General features: G+C 56.5%; 1 protein-coding gene across 3 annotated transcripts in view; it reads left to right on the forward strand.

Annotated features, from left to right (window-relative positions):
* ATOSB (atos homolog B) overlaps nt 1–19,435 on the forward strand; it is a 33,915-nt gene that overhangs the window by 2,919 nt on the left and 11,561 nt on the right. Inside the window, exons 1-2 of one of the 3 annotated variants that reach the window (XM_054987053.1) lie at nt 10,383–10,602; nt 11,349–11,484. The exons of 1 other annotated variant lie outside the window; for it this stretch is intronic. The gene's annotated coding sequence lies outside the window, so the exon portion shown is untranslated. Of the gene's footprint in view, nt 1–10,382; nt 10,603–11,348; nt 11,485–19,435 lie in introns of those variants that run through there. One more of the 3 variants, XM_054987054.1, reaches the window with a different exon arrangement.

The raw sequence follows: 19,435 nt of genomic DNA on the forward strand, positions 1-19,435 counted from the left end.
ACGTTCAGCATGATACAGAGTACAGAGAAAAACGGAGAAAAATAGTATTATATCAGTAGAAAACGGCAACTTGGTAACACCTGCAGCCAACTGATGGTGTGTCCTATTCAGAGAGCCCACAGTCCCTTTCCCTCCATTCAGCATCTTTCTGAACCATTCTGTCTCAGTACAGCCCCCGATCAACTCCATTTTACATAGTTTTGCACAATGGCAGAAGTGTGGGAATTTTCCTGACCTCCCCAGACAGGCCATTCCACCAGGTGGGGGCCACAACAGAGAAGGCACGTATATGGGCCATTGTTGATTTTGCCCATTTTCAGGGAGGCACCTGCAGAAGGCCCTGGACCAGTTAAATAGCGCTAGCAGCCACAGTGCTGAATGTGGACATCCCAGCCCGGCACTATTTGGATTCTGAGCTGTCAGTAGAAGCCACCTGAATTATTGCTCCCTCCCTCCCACCTTGCTTTCATGACCAAAACCACTGGGATTTTTGCAGAAATTTTATTCTATGGAAATGGCTGGATTCTGTTTGTGCCTGTTCGTGTGCATGCCTGGCTGCTCTTGCTTTGCAAGAAAAGGGTGGGGCATATATGTTTGAGGCCGATTCTGAGCAAGAGGGAGGGAGTGGCTGGGTGCTAAATGTGACCCATGCTGCACGGGGTTGGTGAAGATCCCGTCCATCTCCCTGGGCAGCTGGCTTTGGAATCTGGGCCACATTCCAGCTGGGGCAGTTTAATCCTCTTCCAATTTTCTGGTGCAATTTACTTTCCCCTTTGCTTCCTGCCAACATGAGTTGCACGGGTGAAGTGACAGCTTTCACTGATGTGGGGAGATCAGGGGCACACAGTTCTCCTTGTGAGGCTGGGCGAGGGACTGTGGGTGTGAAGGCACTTGGGGCTGGTTCTCCTCCAGGGCTGCTTCTGCTCCCAGACTGAGTGGGCTGCTCGTGCTGCTGTGATTCCCAGGGGCTGGGCAGGGCCCTTTGGTCACAGCTGCTCATGCGCACGTTGGCCTGCTGCTCCAGTTGCAGTGGGGGTGGGCAGTGCTTATTCCGGCTGCCTCCTCGGCCTGGGATTTCCATCCCATAGGAGTGAATGTTGATTCAGGGCCCCCAGCATGCGAGAGCGACAGGATTGTGCTCCAGTGCCAGGAGAGGGTTGGTAACATGAGCTGCTGAAGCTGCTCTCTCTGCAGTTTGTGGGTTGCCCAAAGAAGGGATGCTGCTGAAGACCTCCTCTGGTGACTGTGCTGCCCCAGAGACTCCCGGGAGTGCAGGCAGGGAGGTGGGAGCGGAAGACCAAAATGGCCTTGCTCGGTCAGCCCCTGAGGTCCCTCTTGCCCAGCAGCCAGAGGCCAGCCATTGAGGCCACGGTGGCCCCCCCACAGCCTGTGGTGCTTCAAGCCCCCCCCCCCCCCCGGTGCTTGGCTCAGCTGCCACCAAGTGTGCGATGTGGCTGCTCTCTCTGGCTTCATGCCACGTTGAGTCCCTTGGCTTTGCCAACCCCTTTATCAGAACAGACTCGGCCGGGATCTCTCAGCCCTTTGCTGCTTTGGAGAGTCTCATTCTTTTTGCAGTTGCTGTGCGCCGGATCTTCTGCCTGCCACTTTTTGGGGGTTTGCAGATTCCCCTGGTCAAGCCAGCCATCACAGCCCCACTCACCTCCGTTGTATCTGTGGTGTGATGGTGGAGAAGGGGCTGGCATGTGCCTGTGGCTGTCCTTGCTGCTCAGGGGCAGGAGAAGGTCCACGTTGCTCTTTGCCTCTGCAAAAAGCCGCACGGGACTGAAACTGGGTCAGCAGGTGGAGATTTTCTGACTTCTCTTTGGATGCCTCCATTGAGGTCCAGAAGGCCCTGTTCCCTTGCATGTGACATGCCTCCCCACTCCTCTTCCACGTGGCCTGGTGGGCTGAATGCCCCTGCCAGAGGGCCGTCAGTGGTACCTGTTGAACATGGGGTGTGGCCGTGTCCCTTGTGCCTTCGCCGGGGCGTCTGGGAAGAGCGGCTGCGGAGTTCTGGGCGGCTGCCCTTCCCCTCTCCTCGGTCCACCGGCCTCCGTGCAAGTTGCCTGCAGATCTGGCCAGGAGACGTCGCGGGATCCTCTGTGGAACCGGTGGCTGGTATGAGGCTGGAGAGGAGCAAAGCAGACAGTTTTTTGGGAGGGGGTGGTTCAGTCCCCCTGGAAGACGCTCCAGCTCCCCCTCCCTGTTAGGAATCATTTTTCTTGCCCAGAGCTGGCGGGGGGGCTTGGAAGCTGCTTGCCACGTGGAAACAAAATGATGCTGGATGAGTGGGGGGGGGAGAAGGGCTGTTGAGGACTGGGGGGGGGGGCTGCATGCAGTATTTGGAGACTTTGCAGGAGGCAGGGCTGTGGTGAGAGGGTCAATGAATAAAGCCCAAGGGGAAGAGGACGCTCAGGTCCCGGAGTGCTTGGCCTTTGCCCTGGGTCGGCGCTGCTGCAGCCATCTTAGCGTGTCTTTCCATTTCAGAAAGGGCCTCCTGATTCTTCCTTTGATATGTGGGCCCCACATTGCCCCGGCCATGCCCCGCTCCACTGCCCCTGGCCAGCTTCTGGGCTAGATTTGATTCCAGGCTCTGTGGCTGCTTCCTTTTCCGTCCGTGTTGGCAGACGGGCCTAGAACCCTGGCACAGGCAGAAATAACAGCACGCGAGGAGGCCTTTTCTGTCCCTGGGTCTCCTTGCCAGGTGAACTTTCACCTGCTCGATGTATTGTCGAAGGCTTTCACGGCCGGAGAACGATGGTTGTTGTGGGTTTTCTGGGCTGTATTGCCGTGGTCTTGGCATTGTAGTTCCTGACGTTTCGCCAGCAGCTGTGGCTGGCATCTTCAGGGGTGTAGCACCAAAAGACTGTGTCACAGTGACACTGAGAGATCTCTGTGGTTTGGTGCTACACCTCTGAAGATGCCAGCCACAGCTGCTGGCGAAACGTCAGGAACTACAATGCCAAGACCATGGCAATATTTCACCTGCTCCTTTATGTCTGTTATGCAGCTGCTTAAGGCTCAGGAGCCTTCCCTGGGGGGGGGGGGGACGGGGGCGGAGGAGAAGCAAAGTCTCTGCTCAGTCCCAGGATGGCTTTTGGACTTCAGGACCCCACCTTGAATGAGTGGGAGAAATAAGGGTGGAAGGAGCCCTTTTTCTGCCCGAGGCCCAGGAGAGCTGCTGCCACTTTGAGTAGACAGCACTGACCTCGGTGGCCCCCCCCCCCATCTGATTTGGTCTGAGGCAGCTTCATGGGTGTGCCTGAGTGTGGCCACGGAGTTAGCTGAGCTCTCCGCTGAAGGACCCTGCCACACCTGGGCGTGGGAGGCAGTGCTTGCTGGCAGGAATGGCCCCGCTTCAGCCCCCCCCCCAGCCCCCATTCTCCTCCTCCAGGGCTGAGCGGAGTGGGTGCTTGGGGGGAATGTGCCCCTGTGAGGAGCGGAAACAAAGGCCGGAGGATGAGCACCACTGAGGCGTGTCATGGGGAGGGGGGTCGCTGGCAACCCCTGGCAGCTGCTTCAGCTGGCCAGGCCAGGCGGGCTTGGGAGGAAGGGGGAGGGGGCTGGGGTGCCGGGGCAGCCCCCCCCTCCAGTTGCTCCAGAGCAGCCACCTTTTCACATATTGCTCTGCAGGCGGACCAGGGGCCCTGCTGGCATGTCCTGGGGTCTCCCACAGCACCTCCAAGGTGTTTGAGGAGGGATTCATGGTTCTTCCCTTCTCCATGTGGCCTGCACAACAGTCCAGTGAGGTAGGCTATGCTGAGGGAGAGTGACTGGCCCCAGGTAGCCCTGGAAGTTTCGTGGCAGGTCCCGTTCTGTCACCTTGGAAGGCCAGAAGCCCCTGAGTGTGTTGGGGGGGGGGAGGGTGGCAGAGGGCTCAGGCAGGCCCCCTGGGTCATTGCAGCTGCCTTCTGGCCCAGCACCTCCGGCACGTCCTGCTTGGTTCTTTGAGGCCCCTTTCCCAGCCTTGGTGCGTCTAGAGGTGTCCAGGGTTGGACCTGGATCTTCTGCGGGCAAAAATGTGCTTTAGAATAAGCCTGCAGCCCAGTGGGTGGAAGGGGCAGGGGATTTCTGCCCCCTTCAAGGTGGGGCTGGGTGCTGGCTCAGAGCTCCGGGCGAGGGTGAGACCTTGGGCAGCAAGTGGTGTGTGCAGGGCGGACCCTAACCCTAAGCAGGAGTCGGGGCGGGCAGAAATGGGATTACTGCAAATCCTTTTTGTTTGCACCCACTTCTCCAGGGCTGTCCATTTTCTGGCTGGGGGCTGTGCTGGCTGATTGCTGACCCAGCAGCAGGCACCGTTTGAGTTGCCAGACTTTGCAATGAAAACACTGCCTCGTAGAGTTTGAAGAAGGGCCTTTCTTACACTTCCCCATATTTGGGGCACTGTTGCTAAATGTGCTACTTCCCGGTTTTGACGTCTTTCTTTTCAGCCTTGCGAGTGGATCCCTTCTGAGCCTTTTCCTTCCCATTTCTTTGCCAGCATTGCACATTTTACTATTGTTTACTAAATTACGGGGTCTAACACCAGCAGAATCAGACCAAGAACATGGTATTTTTACTACTACTACTTCTACTGCTTCTAATATATCTAATTCTCAACCCGGCCAAATGTGAGGATACTTAAATCTAGAGATTGGAGCCATAGACAGGCAAAACTGATCTTCCTGCATGCCTGAAAAATGCCCCAACAGAGTTGCCAGCCTCCCAGGCTCAGTTTTTGTCAGTAAAGGGCAGGGGGAGGGAGCAGGGCCCTGCCTGGGGCCATTTTGGCCTTTGAGGAAGGACTCAGCGGGCCTGGCCTGCCTGGCAGCAACTGGCAGGCACCTTAATAGCAAGTGACTTGCCTGACTTACCCAGCCTCGGCTGCTTGCTCCTCTTCAGCCGCAGCCAGCCCACAAACGCCGGTGTGGAGTGGCAGTTGACGTTTCAGGCTAGGAGGGCCTCAAATCCCTCTTCTGCTTTGGGAGCTCACTGGGTGGCCTCGGGCCAGTCACACACCTCAGCACGACTTGCCCGAGAGGCAGAGTGGCCTTGAATAGCACTGTGATGCATCCCAGCGGGCTCCTGGGCTGTTGGGGAGAAAGGCAGGATATAAAAATAAATTAATAAAGGGAGGTGAAGATGTGGGACAAATAAAAGTTAGGTTGGTGGGTGGGTAGGAGAGAAGGAAGTAAGGAAAGGTCAGGACCTGTGGGTTGCCTGGAGGAGGGAAAGAGGAAATAGTGTGGGGAAAGCGGTATGGGGGGGAAATGAGGTGCCCCCCCCGCAAGCCCTCCCAGGTCCCCCAGTGTGCAACTGGGCCATAGTTTTCCTGGGTAGAGGGTACCAGGGTAAGGGAGGTGGGAAAGCTGAAGATGGTTGGGTGGGAAGGAGAGGAGGAGGCAGGAAAGCAGAGAGGCTTTGTGGGAAGTGAAAGAGGAGATCACAGGGAAGGGGAAAATCAGTTGTCCCCTGCGAGACCTTGTGGGACCCCACTTCTATCCCCCTATTTCCCACATCCCCCTACAAGATGCCCTGGAAAGGCACCCTCTCTGGGCGGTGGGGGGGGGGCGGTGGGGAGCTTGTACCTATCATAGCTCTCCAAGTCAAAGATCAGCTGCCTCTAAATGTGGACTAACTCGGTTCATAGCCACCAGAGGTCCTCTCTGCCATGAATTTGCATCACCCGAATGATAGACAATAAATAGAAAATCCTTCAAGGATGTAAAAAATTCATAACCTGCAGCCGGGTGTGATGCCTCAAGACAATAAAACCAGTATTCTCCAGTGTCCCGTTTTGCAGCTCCCCTCCAGAAAACCTCCTGGACCTCCGGTTTCCGTTCCCCCACCTCTTTGGGAGAGCAGCCCTTGTCCCCTTGCATGGCTCCCCCCCCCCGCAACTATTTTACACCTCCTTGAGGCACTTTCGTGGCAGTGTTGTTATGGGGGAGGGGGGCTTGCTTTGTCCTAACTACACCTTTTTGGACACAAGAAGGTTTGAGTCTTGTAGCCTCTTTAAGACCAGTAAGTGCTCCTGGACGCGAATCTGGGTCTTCTATCAACACTGCTTCCCATGTGAAACTTTTTGAATATAGACATCGCATCCTTTTATTCTCTCTTAAAAGAAACATTTCCCTTTCGTTTCTCTGTGTAAAGAAATCAGTAATTTCATTCCCTGCCATTGTTTTATGTCACTCACTGCAGGGTGGTACTGTAGCTGGAGGACAGGAAAGCTTGTGAAGACATTGCCTGCCTCTGAACATGTGCAGGGTGCAATTCCGAAGTTTTGCAGAAACTCCCTACCTGCCCCTCCTGTCTTCACATTTCTTTGATAAAAACGGTATTTCTGTCATTTGTAGTCCGCCTTTCTCACGGAAACTCAAGGCGGATGACACAGTGTGAGATTAGTGCAGTCAATTTCGAGTACATTTCCGTAAACAAGGCCATGGGATAAATAATCACGGTTTACAAAGACTTAGCATTAGTAAGAATCCAATGCAGAGTTGAAGAACTGTTGCAACAGAACGTAAGCAATTCTAGGGTTGACATTAGACCACATGAAGCTCAAGTAGCTCATAGGAGCACGTATTTAAGACAGCAGGTAGTACGTAAGGCAAACACAGCGGTGAAGTCTCTGGTCCTTGACTCGTTAGCGAAGCACCTGAGAGCCCCTCCCTACAATACAAAAGCCTTTTTGAATCATTCGGTTTTGCATCGTTTGCAGAAAGCTAGGAGAGCATCTGTTCAGAAACAGACTCCAAACCCCTCAAAAGAGGGAATAAAACAATCTTAGCAACGCTATTCTGCGGCCAGGGGCCTGACAGCCCACTTGGTCAGGCTGCTCATTCGGCAGCAGGTTGTGAGGAGCCGGCCTTGGCTAGGTGATAGGTGTGTTCAGGGCCAGGGCCAGCTTTTCTGGCGCCTGAGGCAGCTTCAGGGGTGTTGGTGCGCGCGCGCACTCGGACTGCGTGATGACATCATCATGGGGCAGGGACTGCAGACGGGTGGCCTCCCAGCCCTCCCGTTCAGTTGCCCCACGCCGCTTGCTGCGCCTAGGCTGCAGCTATGTGCCGGTGGCGGCAGAGGCAGCAGCACAGAGCAACTGAGCGGGAGGGCTGGGAGGCTGCCCGCTCAGCTGCCCCATGCTGCCGCCGCCAGCACGCACCCCTGGCCAGGCACGGCAGGCAGATGGGGCGGCGCATGTGCATCCTCCCATTCAGTTGCCCCATGCTGCCCTGGCCGCCTGCTGTGCCTGGCCTGCAGCTGTGCGGCGGTGGCTGCAGCAGCACAGAGCTCCTGGCTGGGTGCAGCAGCACGGGGCAATTGAGCTCCGTGGCACGCGCCCCCAGTCCCGTTGCCTTGGCGCTCAAGGTGGCTGCCGGCTCGGCCTCAATGGGTACACCGGCCCGGGGTGTGTTACTGGCACCATATGGAAAACTTCTCTCACACAGATGCACGAAGCTGCCTTTCGTGGAGTCCATCCATCAAGGTCAGCACTCTCTGCTCAGACTGCCAGCGGCTCAGGTAGAAGTCTTTCACATGGTCTCTGGAGATGGCGGGGACTGAAGCTGGTCTTCTGTCAATGGAGGTGCCAAGGACTGGACCTGGGACCTTCTGCATGAGCAAAGCAGAGGCCCTTCCACTGAGCCACGGCCCCTCCCATCGTGCCCCCCCCCCCATTGAGAAATGCCGAGGCAGTCTGGTTGCATCATTTGCCTAAGAAGATGAGCTGGCGGGTGGTGGCAGAGAAGCGTGGCGCGTGGGGGCTTGTGCTGCTGAGTGTGCGTGGAGAGGGATAAAGTAGCACTCAGAGCCATGGTTAAGCTTTAGACAATAAACAAGAGTTCTTCATTGGAGGAACTCCAGACAGGATAGGAAAGGTGAGAGAGATCTTGTTCAAGGTACCTAGTCTAAGGATGCTGGAGGATTGCAGGACAGGATGTCCTACATCCATGGTTGCATGGTGGAGGAGAAGAGAGTGTGACCAAGAGAGGAAGGTGAGGTGTCACAAAGAGGAAGTCTCTGAGAATAGCAATCTACATGTCGAGGCATGTTGTTCTGGGGTGGTTGGCAGAGCTCAGCTGCTGGGCCACCTTTGTTTCTACTGCTGTGTGTTTCCCTCTTGCCTGCATCCCAGGGGTTCAGACTCCCTCCCTTTCCTTAGTTATGGATTGGAGGCCTGAGTTCCTGCTAAGTTTGGCTGTAGTGCCAGAGGTGTTTGGGCAAAGGCGGGCACGACAGAAGGCTGCCTTGACTTCTAGATGCCTCCAACTAGCCCAGTGGGTGCAGCATGGAGTGAGTGCCTTGCTTGTATCTGAGAACCGGTTTCTGGTTTATTGCTGGTCTAGGTCTAATATTTCTGTTGGCTGGCTATGATGGTTAGCTAGCGAAGGAAATGGCAGTAAGGCCGACAACCTGGGCATTGTCAGCTCCCTCTGGAGGCTTCCCTCTGCCTGCCTCCAATAATTGCCGAAATCTGTACTGTTCCTCGTAACGGCTTAGCGGGCAAGCTTGTCTGTGGTGCCTGAAGGCCTTGGGTGGCTCTGAGGGATACGGCCCTTTGCTTAGCTGTTCTGGTGCCATTGACGGTTGCAACGCTCGGGCCCAGTGCCTCTGCCTCCCACTTGCCTCCAGAGAATGGCTTGGACCAGTGCTGGAGCAGCGTGGCAGGCTGAATGCATAGATCTTCCGTTCAGGGAATTTACATGCCACCTCTCCAGAGTCCAGGTTGAGATTGCGTACAAGTGGAAACAGTACCAAAGACACACAATTGTGGGTTGTAGTCCACAGCAATGATGATTGCAGATTATGCCTACATTTGTTTTCTTCTTTGTAATCCGCTTTCTGCATTATTTACAGTATACCTTTGCCTTCGTTTGTTGCTCACGTTGTTCCTTACTCCTGTAACCCCAGTCCTGTTGCCTTCTTCACTGCTTCTTCTGTGCCGTCTCACTGCGCCGCTTTATATCTTCTAATCCACTTTGTGTCTCAGCAAGAAAGGAAGACTGTAAATAATGATTTACTATTTTTTCATTTATTTATCAGAATAGCATAAAATAACCACGGAGCACCACAAAAAACAAAACTTCAGTCTGGAAGCAGATAATAAAACACCTAAGAAGAGAAAACCACTTACTTTAAAAGTCTAGGTAAAATAAATGTTTTGGGCCTGGCACCTAAGAAAGTAGGTACCAAGTGAGCCTCAAAGGGGAAGGCAATTGTTATTTATTTAATAGTCCTCCTTCCTCTCTGAGATCTAATTGGAGGTGTTGCCTCTGAAAAAGCCCAGTCTGGAGCCGCTGTCCACCACCTCCGCAGGCAGGCCAAGGGCACGGAGCAGGGCTTGAGGGACAGGCCTTCAGCGTTTGGCTGAGGTTATTTATTTCATTTATACCTCATATGCAGAGCGCCTGCAGTGGCCCAGCAGAGGCAGGGGGGCCCTCTTGGGCTGTCCGATCCCATGCCCTGCATGGCCCCCTCATGCTTCCAAAAGGGCGAGCCAGCCCCAGAGCTTCTGGCCCCATTGCTGGTCCACACAGGGCCGCTTTGTGTGAGCAGCCTTCGATGGCAGGCAGGGCTCCGGGGGGGAGGGGGCAGCTCCTGCTCTGCAGGGCACCCTTCCTTGCAGCCCCTCCCCACTTTCGGGGGTCTCCATTCCTGCCTGTCTCTGGCCAAGGAGGCTCCTCCGACTTGCAGCCCCTCCTGCCCTGGGCATCGCATGGGTCTCCAAGGAACTGGGGCTGGGTTTATGCCGACCAGTCGCAACCCAGCCAGGGGCTTTCAAGGCAGGCAAGGCACAGAGGGGCTTGGCCGTTGCCTCCCCCGGCAGCGGCTTCCTTGGCGGCCCCCATCCATCCAAGGACCGACCCTGCAGCGCTTCTGAGCTCTGATGAGACCGAGCTGTTCCGCACCTCCTCCTCTCCACTCCGAGGTGTCGAATCTGGCTTTTCTACTGCAGCCCGACACGGCTGACCCACGTGAATTTATCTTCATTTGATATGGTAACATGTCTACTGAGCAAAAGGCTGCATGTTTCATTTTCTTTATGGATTAGAAGAAACTTTGGTTTGATCCCGAGGGCATTAATTTCAGCCCCCCCCCCCAAGTCTGGCTTTCTTTCAGGGAGGAATGACACCCCCCCTCCCCCACGCTTGTGAAGTTTATGGAAGTTTAACATTCCCAGTCTCAACTTGCCACCCCTCCTCCCCATTGTGGCGCACAGTTTGCTGCTCCGGAGGCAAGCTGTGGTTTGCAGCAGGCAGGGAGTTGCAGTGCCCCGGGGTGGAGGGTGCACGTGGGCCTGATTCAGAGTGTTTCACGCATGCAAAGGGGTCCTGCTCTTTCTCCTAGGACCTCGAGGAGGGGGCCATGGAGAGGGTGATGCTTTGTGCATGAGCTCTGACTCTCAAAAGCTGGCAGTCTGAGAACCTTGTTCCCTGAGGTGCGACTGGACTCAGATCCTGCTGTTCTATTGCAGAGCAACACAGCTGCCCACCTTAAAACTTAATACTGAGTGACTTCAGCTACAACCACATTGGCTGGATAACGGCATGCTGGAGTCTTGCTACAGAAACAGTTTCTAGACATAAATGACTACGCATTGGATAAGCTGGGTGAAATTGGGTGAGAGGACAGTAAAATGGCAAATTAAGTTCATTGAGCGAGTGCAGGATGGGGCATATCGGAGAAGAAAATCTTAGCTTTCAATTTGTGCTGATGGGAGTCTGAACTGACTGAGATCAAAAGAGATCTTGGGGTTCTCGCTGCGGCGAAAAAGGCAAACTCCATCCTGTTGAAAATATTGTGATGCCATTCGATCGATCGATCTGTGATGCGGCCTTCTTTGGAACATTGGTTGCTGTATCTCAAAAAGGATATTGCAGAGCTGGAAAAAGATCAGACGAGGGCAGCCGAGATGGGTAAGGGGTTGGAACACCTTTCTAATGAGAAAAGGCTGAAGAATGTCGGGGCTTTTCAGTGTAGAAAAAAGAAGGCCAAGGGGGTCACCTGATAGAGAGGTATGAAATTGTTCCTGGGGCGGAGAGAGTGGAGACAGGGAGCTTTTTCTGCCTCTCCCCAAATAGCAGAACTCCGGGGCGCCCGCTGAAGTTGCTGGCAGTACATTTAGGACAGGCCAAAGGAAAGACTCCCTTTATTCAGCAAGTAATGCAGTGGTGGGATTCACTGGCTGTGGGGGTGGTGTTGGCAGCAAGTAAAAGGGGGGGGGGTAGGCACATTCACGGATGAGGACTCCCATCAGTGTCTGCTAGGCTTGGTTAGTAAAGGGGATCTCCATATTGGAGGCAGGAAACCTCTGAATGCCTCTGCCCCTACGGTCCAGAAATCTCCCCTTCTGCTCCTTTCCTCAGATGATGCAAAGCTGAATTGTTCAAGAGGGCATTTTACTCAGATAGGAGGGCTCTACTCTAAGCAAGTGGTCTCAAACAGATGCAGCTGTAAAGGGGTAGGGACTATCGACTTTACTACTGCGTACTGCTTTTTGCTGTAAGTATGATCTTACTGTGTTGTTTAATATGCCAGTCTCGGAGTTGCTTGTGCTCTCTTTCAGCATTCCTTCAGCTCTGATGTGTCTTTCTGCTTGCTTTCAATCTTTGCAAATTTAAAGAGAGACTTCTGTGGCCTGTTGGCCCTCCATGACAACGGTGTGAACTAGTGATCTGCTCTGATGTCCTTCCTCTTTCGTCTGGAGGAGCGCATGTTACTGCGTGGGGCGGGGGGGGGGGGGGTGGACCAGTGGCCTTCTGTAGACTTGCCGCTTTGGGGGCCTCTCTCCTGAGGTTGGGTCAAGAAGGTCCCTCTGGTTAAGAGGTCCAGAGGCCTTGGTGGGGAGGGGGCATGTGCGTACAAGCCCTTGTGCGGTGCTGGGGGGGGGGCAGGGCAGGAAGCTGCTCTTGGGCCAGCCAGGGGCAGCTCCGTGGGGGGTGCTGGAAGGGAAGGAGGAGGCGGATGGCCCAGCCGGGTGGGGAACCCCAGGCCAGGCCAGGCCCAGACAGTTGGGCTCTTTCCCTTGGCGGAAGCGGAGAGCCCTTGGGGTCCCTTGCAGGGGCCTGGAGGAGCTGGCTTGCAGGCTGCCCCCAGCAGAGGCCCTGGGCGGGCGTCCCTTCGGGGCTGGCAGGAGGGGGCAAGGAAAATGGTGCTGCTGCCAGCAGAGCCCCCCCCCACACACACACACCCTGTTGCTTGGCTGATTTACATACTGAGCGCCCATTGGCTGCCTGAGCAGCAGGGGAGGTGTGAGGAGGTGAGGGTGTCATAGTGACAATTGGCTGAATGGGGGCCTGGCCAGGGGAGGGGGAAGTGGGCCAGGGGCAGAAAGGGACGCGGCTCCGGTGAGTTTGGAGAGGCGGCCGGGCCCAGCTCCCCAGCACTGCCTGCTCCGCCTTGGTCGGCTTTGCATTCTTTCCAGACAGGGCTGAAGTGGAGGTGTGTGTGTGGGGCGGGGGGGGGGATGCAGCTGCTTATTTAGACCCCCTCTGCCCCCATCCGTCTAATCCTGGCGACTTCTCTCTGGGCTTTAATGTTGCAGGATGCTTGTGAGGGCTGCCCGGCTTCAGTGATACTGAGAGGCTGCCTCAGTTTCCCTGACCAGTGACCTTTTCCAGGAAGCAGCCAGGTGTGCGTCTCTGTTGAATCTCCAGGGCCTCTTGGTAGCTTGTAGTTCCATTGAGTGCAGTATCTGTTTGGGTGGCCTGGCCCTGTTGGGTCCGAGTGGCACCTTTGCTCAAGATCTCCAGTGTCGGTTTCAGACGTGGAGCTATTAGAGATGTGCGCCCTGTTCTTTAGAGAGCTGCAGGGTTCTAGCCGATCCCTTCTCTTGTCTAACGTAGACGTGAAACCACGGTGGGGTGGGGTGGGGTGGGGGGCTGCCTGGAGACCTGAGCCACCCACCCTCAGGTGCCACCCACGTTCTGCCCTGTGCTTCTGTCAAATCCCGGGGAGGCAGGAGAAGTCGTGGGACTCTTGTGGGAACAGCGATAGGCTGGGTAGGGGGGAATCAATTGAAACTCAGCCCAGGCAAGAAGGTTGACACGGGGCAGATGTTGCCTAGTTGGATGGGGTCGCAGTCCCTCGGGGGTCCTCCTGGCTTGAAGCTCAGCAGTGCTCCTGGACCGTCAGGTGGCAGCTGAAGCCGCGCCTGCTTCTGCGTCTGCCTTCGGCTGGCTTGCCCGCTGCACTCCCTTGGTCCAGGCTGTGGCTGCCAGGCGGCTGGTGGGGGCCCCTTGTAGGAAGCGCCTGCTTTGTTTCATCACCACTGGCTGCCCTTGAGTTGCCAGGATCAGTTCAGAATGGTGGTTTTGACTGATACAGTCGCGAAGGGCCCTGCGTAGTCGGGAGCGGGTGCCTTGGCAGGGGCCTCCTGGCCGCCTCTCTTCGGCCTTCTGCCGCCTGCTGATGCTCTGGTAGTAAACTCCGCTTCCCCAGCGGTCTCAGCTGTATCATTTGGGTTCAGTTTCACTATGGCTGGGTCGGGTCAGCTGGCTGTTATCCCTTTAAAAACCCTTTTAGTCTTTCAACTGGCTTTTAGCAATCTGTCCCTTCTGTTGAGAACGCTTTTGTCCTGCCCTTCGGTCAAGGAGCTCAGGCTGCGCCCATGGCTGTCTCTCCCCTCCTTCCTTTCACAACAACCCTTTGAGGTGGGTTAGCCTGAGAGTGAGTGAGTGACCAGGCCAAGGTCACGGCTCTACCCCCCACGCCACCCGGGCGTTCTGCATGGTCTTAATTTAGCGTAGGGATCTTTGATTGTATTGTGTGTGTGTGTTTTTAATAGCTGCCGATTTGTTCTGAGCTGCTCTGGAGAGCTTCGTCAGGACAGAAATGCTTGGATGCAGCTGGAAGAGTTCTTTGGCGGGTCCAGCGTGGCCCAGGGCCTGTCCCTTATGCCTCCCGCCCTAAAAACTGCAGCTTGAACCACCTGGCTTGGGTTTCATTGCTAAACTGTGCCCTGGATTGCATGGAGGGGCCTGTGGGGACCTGGAGTGCTGAGAGGGTCTGGAGGGGACCCCCCCCCTCCGATTTTGCCTCCTGCTGAGACAAGCCAGACAGTGTGTCACTTGGGTGGGTGGGTGGGAAGAGAGGAAGGGAAGCAGCCTCTTGGGGTGTGAATCTGGGTGCGAGAGGCTGCGCGGAGGTGAGGGAGACTGGGCCGGGGAGTGTCTCCGGCAGGCTTCCTCTCAGTTCAGTCCTGCCCTGGCAGCTCCTGGCAGCGATCTCTGGAGCTCTTCCCTTTTGCACACCTGCTTCCTCCTCCTCCTCAGAACAGGGTGGGTACTTTTTAAGGGTTTTTGTCTTAGAAAATGCATGAATGTAGAGTTTTCCCTCTCTCGGACAATTAAGCTTAACATATAAAAAGACATCTGTCTCTCTACCAATCACTTTATAAATATATGTTTGTCTGTATGCGCGCGCACGCACACTCGCGCACTTCATTTACCCCCCCCTTCCTCCCAGTTGGTACTCAAAGCAGTTTCCATCCTTCTCCTGTCCTCTACTTTATCCTCACAACAACCCTGTGAGGCTGGTGAGGCTGAGAGTGTGTGAATGGCCCAAGGTCCCTCAGCGAGCTTCCATGGGGGAGTGAGGATTCGAACTGGGGTCTCCCAGATGTCAGTCTGACTCTAACCACTCTAGAAAAAGACGCCAGTAATGGAAGAGGTGAGAACAGGTTTTGCAATTGACCTGAGCTGAGGCCCCTTTTTTGGAAAGGGGTTTCAAGCGGCAGCTTTTCATGCAGGAGCTCCGTGAAGTCAGCAGCAGCGCATTGTGCCGCACCTCCCCCCCCCCGGCTGGTTTTAACGGCGGGGTCCGGTTGCACCCTGCATATGCTCACCACGTACGAAGATTGTGTTTTATATCTGCTGTTTAAAATGCCGGAGGCAAGGCTTGGAGATTCAATTTCGAAGAACAGAAAGTTTTGTTGGCTCTGTGTGTGTGTGTGTGTGTGTGTAGACGGATGGACGGACGGATGGACGGACGGACTCAAGAGTGCCAAACACCGGCCAGTAGCTCCAGGAGGCTCCCTCTGCGTCTTCCCAGCTGGGGCTGCAGCCTGCTGGTTCAGAGCCTTCCTTGAAGTCTAGTATTTGCCTCCCTGGGAAGACGTCCTCGTTTGCCCTCCCTTGTTACTCAGCCCGTGGTTGGCCCCTCCTTCAGTGGCTGTGTTGGCTTCCTCTCGGCGGCTCCAGACCTGGCAGGAACTCTTCCCCCCCCCCCCCCGTGTAGAGGCCCCCAGGGCTCTGCCCAGCCTTACAGCGCTCCTCTCATATCCCAGGGGATCCCCTCTCCACGGGTCTCCTTGGCTCTCACCACCTGCTTTCACTCACTGCCCCTGTCGCGTGGGATCGTCTCCCAGGGCCCCCAGCTGCTGCTCTTCCTCAAATCCCTCCTCAGTCCTGCCTGTCCTGGGAAGAAGCCCTTGCTGTCCCGTCTTGATCCTCCTCCCTGTCGGTTCCCTCGCCTGGAGCCCCTTCTTTGGCGTTCTTCTGCAGAGTGCCATGGAATGCCCTTTCATTCATAGAGCAAGGACTGAGTCCAGTAGCACCGTAAAGACCAACTGGACCCGGATCTTGCTCTTCGGCTGCAGACCAGCACGGCTGCCCAGCTGAAACGCCCACTCATAGCCGGCAGTGCTGGGCCCTCTCAGCTTCAGTGGCGGAGTAAGGGGGCTGCGTGGAAATTCTCTTTCCCTCCGCGATGCATCAGCGGAGCCTGAAGCCAGCGGGCACTTACAACCCTTCGGTCCCTGTGCTTTCGGATGGGAGGGAGCTGGTCCTGTCTCCTGAAGGGCCAGGCAGGCTCGTTTGCCTCTGGTCGGGACCGTCCTTGGGAAGCTGCCGTACGCTGGCTCTTCTGCCTCTCTGCCTGCTGCAGGGCACGTGCAGCGTCTGGCCTGGGGATTCTTCCCTGCACCCAAGGGGCGTGGTGGTCTGGGCTGCTTTGGGCCTGGTGCCGTGCCCCGTGGGACTCGGGGGAGAATGGATCACCTGGCTGGGGAGTGTGAACCCCTTCTCTCCTTGCCGGGGGTCGGTGGGCCTAGCTCTGATCCCTGCTTGCTTTTGGAGGGAGTGGGAGGGGGCTAGCTAGAGGACCCTGCCGGCTGCATCCACAAATCGCTGGGCAGCTTAGCGTTGCTGGTAGAGGTGAGCGGCTGGAACGGCCTCTTCCTCTTCCTCGCTGGCTGCTGCACGGAGGCAGGGCGAGTGCTCCCGCCCCCCCCCCCAGCTCTGCTGCCGCTGCCGCTGCCTCTTTGTTTTCTGACAGAAGCCTCCCAGCCCTTTTCATTTTGGTGCAGTGGCTGAGCAGAGAGCTGCCTGCAGAAGAAGAGGACTGGCTGCCTTTGGTGTTTCCTGGCAGGCGAGCGAGCGGAGGAGAGGGCCCCCGCGCCCCGTGCCTGTGCCTGGGGTGAAATCCACTTGCTTCCTCCTGCCTGCCTGGACGTTCCTGCAGGGAGGTGGGGGTCGGGTGGCACGTCTTCCTGTGGGACAGATTTGGCTGGAAATGGCTCCCTGCTGTATCCTGCCGCCAGTGGAATGAGCAGGGAGGGGTCTTGCCTGCGCTCCTGTCTTGGGTTGCTGCCGGCTGCTGTGCCTTTCTGATGGCCAGCCCTGGGCTAGTGGTGTGGGTCAGAACGGAGGTGGCGGGGAGAATGGGTTGGAATGCAGCTCCTGATGGTGGGGTGGGGTGGGGTGGGGGGCTGGATTCAGGCTGAGATGTTGGAATTGGCAGTGAGGGGTAAGGGAACCGGTGCTGTGGGTGGGGCGGGCTGCAGGGGGACCGGCGCCTGTTCTGGAGGGTGGGACTGCAAGAAGGGGGCCTGGTGCCCGTGATTGGTGCCGTTGGTGTCTCTTCCTTGCCTACCTTAAGTGCTTCAGCAGGAATCTGGCCTCACTGTGTCCTCTCCCTTGCTCGTGGAAGCGTCCCGTTACGTCTGCGCTGAGACCAGCCCTGCTTTGCGGCAGACAGGAATGCCGAATTCCATGCGGGGGGGGGGGGGGGTTTGTTGGGGCCCACGTTGTTGCATGATTTCTTTCTTTCTCACGGAGCAGTGGGGCAGGTTCTGGGTGGCCTGAGAAACCTCCCTGTGTCCGTGCCCCCTCCCACCAGCAGATGGGAGCAGTTCTGCAGGGCAAGCCCCCAGTCGTGCTAGGAGGCTTTGAGCTGCCCAGCCTGCGAGCCCCTTGTGGGCCCCCTCGGTCTCCATTCCCTCTCTCTGTTTGGCGGGGGGAAGAGAACAGGAGGTGCTTGGCGCCTGCCGCTCAGTGGGAGCATGTCCAGGGGCTGCGGTCCTGTTTCTAGAGGGTGTTCTGGGGCTGGACCCTTCTGAGAGAGGCGCCACCTGTATTGTTCCAGACCAGGCACTCTGCAGGTGCTCAGAAACCTGCCGCTCTGTTGCTTGGGGGGGGGGCTGTGGGCTGCGGCAGAGCAGGTGTGGGAGAAGGCAGGTGTTTGCTAACCCTCCTGGGGGGGGAGGCGAGGTTTCCACTTGCGGTCCCTGCACGCCTGATGTGGCTCCTGCATTCTGATCTAGGGCTCCTTGCCTGTCTCTTTTTTCCCGCCAGGGTCGGCCTGGGCTGAGCAGCAGGGGTGCGAATGCCCCAAATCTCTCACAGCTTTCCAGAGAGTCCTCTCCTGTTTGGATTGTAAAGAGTCCAGCAGCACCTTTAAGACGAACCGGCTTTACTGTAGCAGAAGCTTTCGAGAATCACAGTTCTCACAGATGCATCTGACGAAGAGAGCTGTGGTTCTCGAAAGCTGATGCTACAGTAAAGTGGGTTAGTCTTAAAGGTGCTGCTGGACTCTTTACTATTTTGCAACTACAGACTAACACGGCTAACTCCTCTGGATCTATGTTGGGATTGTGTCTGACTCTGCCCCTCTTTCCCCTTCGTAAATTGGGTCTTCCTCTCTGCCTGTATGCAGCTCTTGTATAGTTGTATGAAGTCTCTTTCTTACCTTCCTCACGCCTGGAACATTGGAGAGAGAGCAGAAAGGAGTTGTGGCTCCCCTCTTGGTGTGGAGCAGGCGTCGTGGCTCCGGACTGCTCACTCTCTTGTGGCTGCTTCACCCTGGGCTTGCGCATCCCACTGCAGTGGGGCGGCTCATCCGGTCTGCAAGTGGCCTGGCCTGGGCTGGCCATTCGTTGCTGAATTCTTCCCAAGACGGCCCTTCAGATTGGCTTGTTTTCTCCTTGTGCTCTTTTGCTTTGCTTGCCGGGGTGGGGGGTTTGCGGGACCCTGAGAGTTCCTTCCAGCTCTCCTGCGTGAGGAGGGAGCACCTTGTTTTGCTCTTCACTCTGCAGCCCATGCGCTGCACATGAAGAGCTGCTGATGTGGAGGGCCTTTGGATTGGTGCGTGAAAGGAGGAACTCATGGACGGGCTTTTTAAAGTGACCGCGTGGCACATTGAATGGGAACGGCAACATTTTCTGGCTGTTCCTATGAGTGGGCGGATTTCTCAGCCTTAGTCCTGGAGGTGACTCTCCTTGGGCCGTCCTGCTTCTTGACGCATTTCACTTTTGGTGGCTCTAAGAAGCCTCTGGGAGGGCCAAGCGTTGCACCGGGGACGGGGCCCAGGTGCTGACAGGCTGCCTCTCTGGACGTGTAGCCTGCCTTTTTTGAGGAGGCAAAGGAGCTTTCCTCCACTCTTCAGAAGAGGGCTTCAGGTGGCAAGCCCTGTTGGTCTGTGGTAGAAGAGCAAGATCTGGGTCCAGAAGCACCTCCAAGACCCACTAGATTCCCGGGGCGGGGGCGGGGGAGAGGCTTTCGAGTGCCAGAGCTCCCTTCACCCGACATCCTGAGCCTGGGATTCTTTGCTGTAACAGACTGGCGAGGCCTGGAGTGACGTGGGGACAGCTGGGAACTCAGGAGCTTTGTGCAGCTCCACTGGGCTTTCAGTCCCGTTAGCAGTTGAGCCGTGCACGGCAGAGCTTGGCCCCGTCTCTGCAGCTCTGCCCTGAGATGGAGCCCTCCCTCGGATACCAGCCAGTGGCCCTTCAGCCTAGAGATTGCAGTGCAGGGTCCAAAGGGTGGGGTGGAGGGAGCGCCCAGGGCCAGATGCTGCAGCTGCTGCTATTGGGGCCGCTTCCCCAAAGGGCCTTGATGTGAGGAGGGGTGTGCCATTTCAGCCTCCATTAGAAGGGACCGAGGGAGAGGGGTTTTTGGGGAGGACACCCCTGTGGAGAGAGGCAGAGGGAAGGGAGGTTGAGTTTGTGGTGCATTGGGGGCTTGAGCTTGGCAGAGGAGCTCTTGTGCATAGAAGGTGGGGGGGGCAAGGGGTCCCATTTCCTGCATGACTAGTTGAAGGGGGCCTGCTTGGGAGGGAGGATCCCTGCCTTCTTAGGCCGCAGCTATTTAAAGTTGGCCTGCGGGTCAAAGGCTTAACCTGTGCCCAGGAGCAACAGACCCTCTCCCCATGCAGAGCGCTCGGTCCTGTGCCTCTG

This window comes from Eublepharis macularius, chromosome 8, assembly GCF_028583425.1.
Source record: "Eublepharis macularius isolate TG4126 chromosome 8, MPM_Emac_v1.0, whole genome shotgun sequence".
Classification (NCBI taxonomy): Eukaryota; Metazoa; Chordata; class Lepidosauria; order Squamata; family Eublepharidae; genus Eublepharis; species Eublepharis macularius.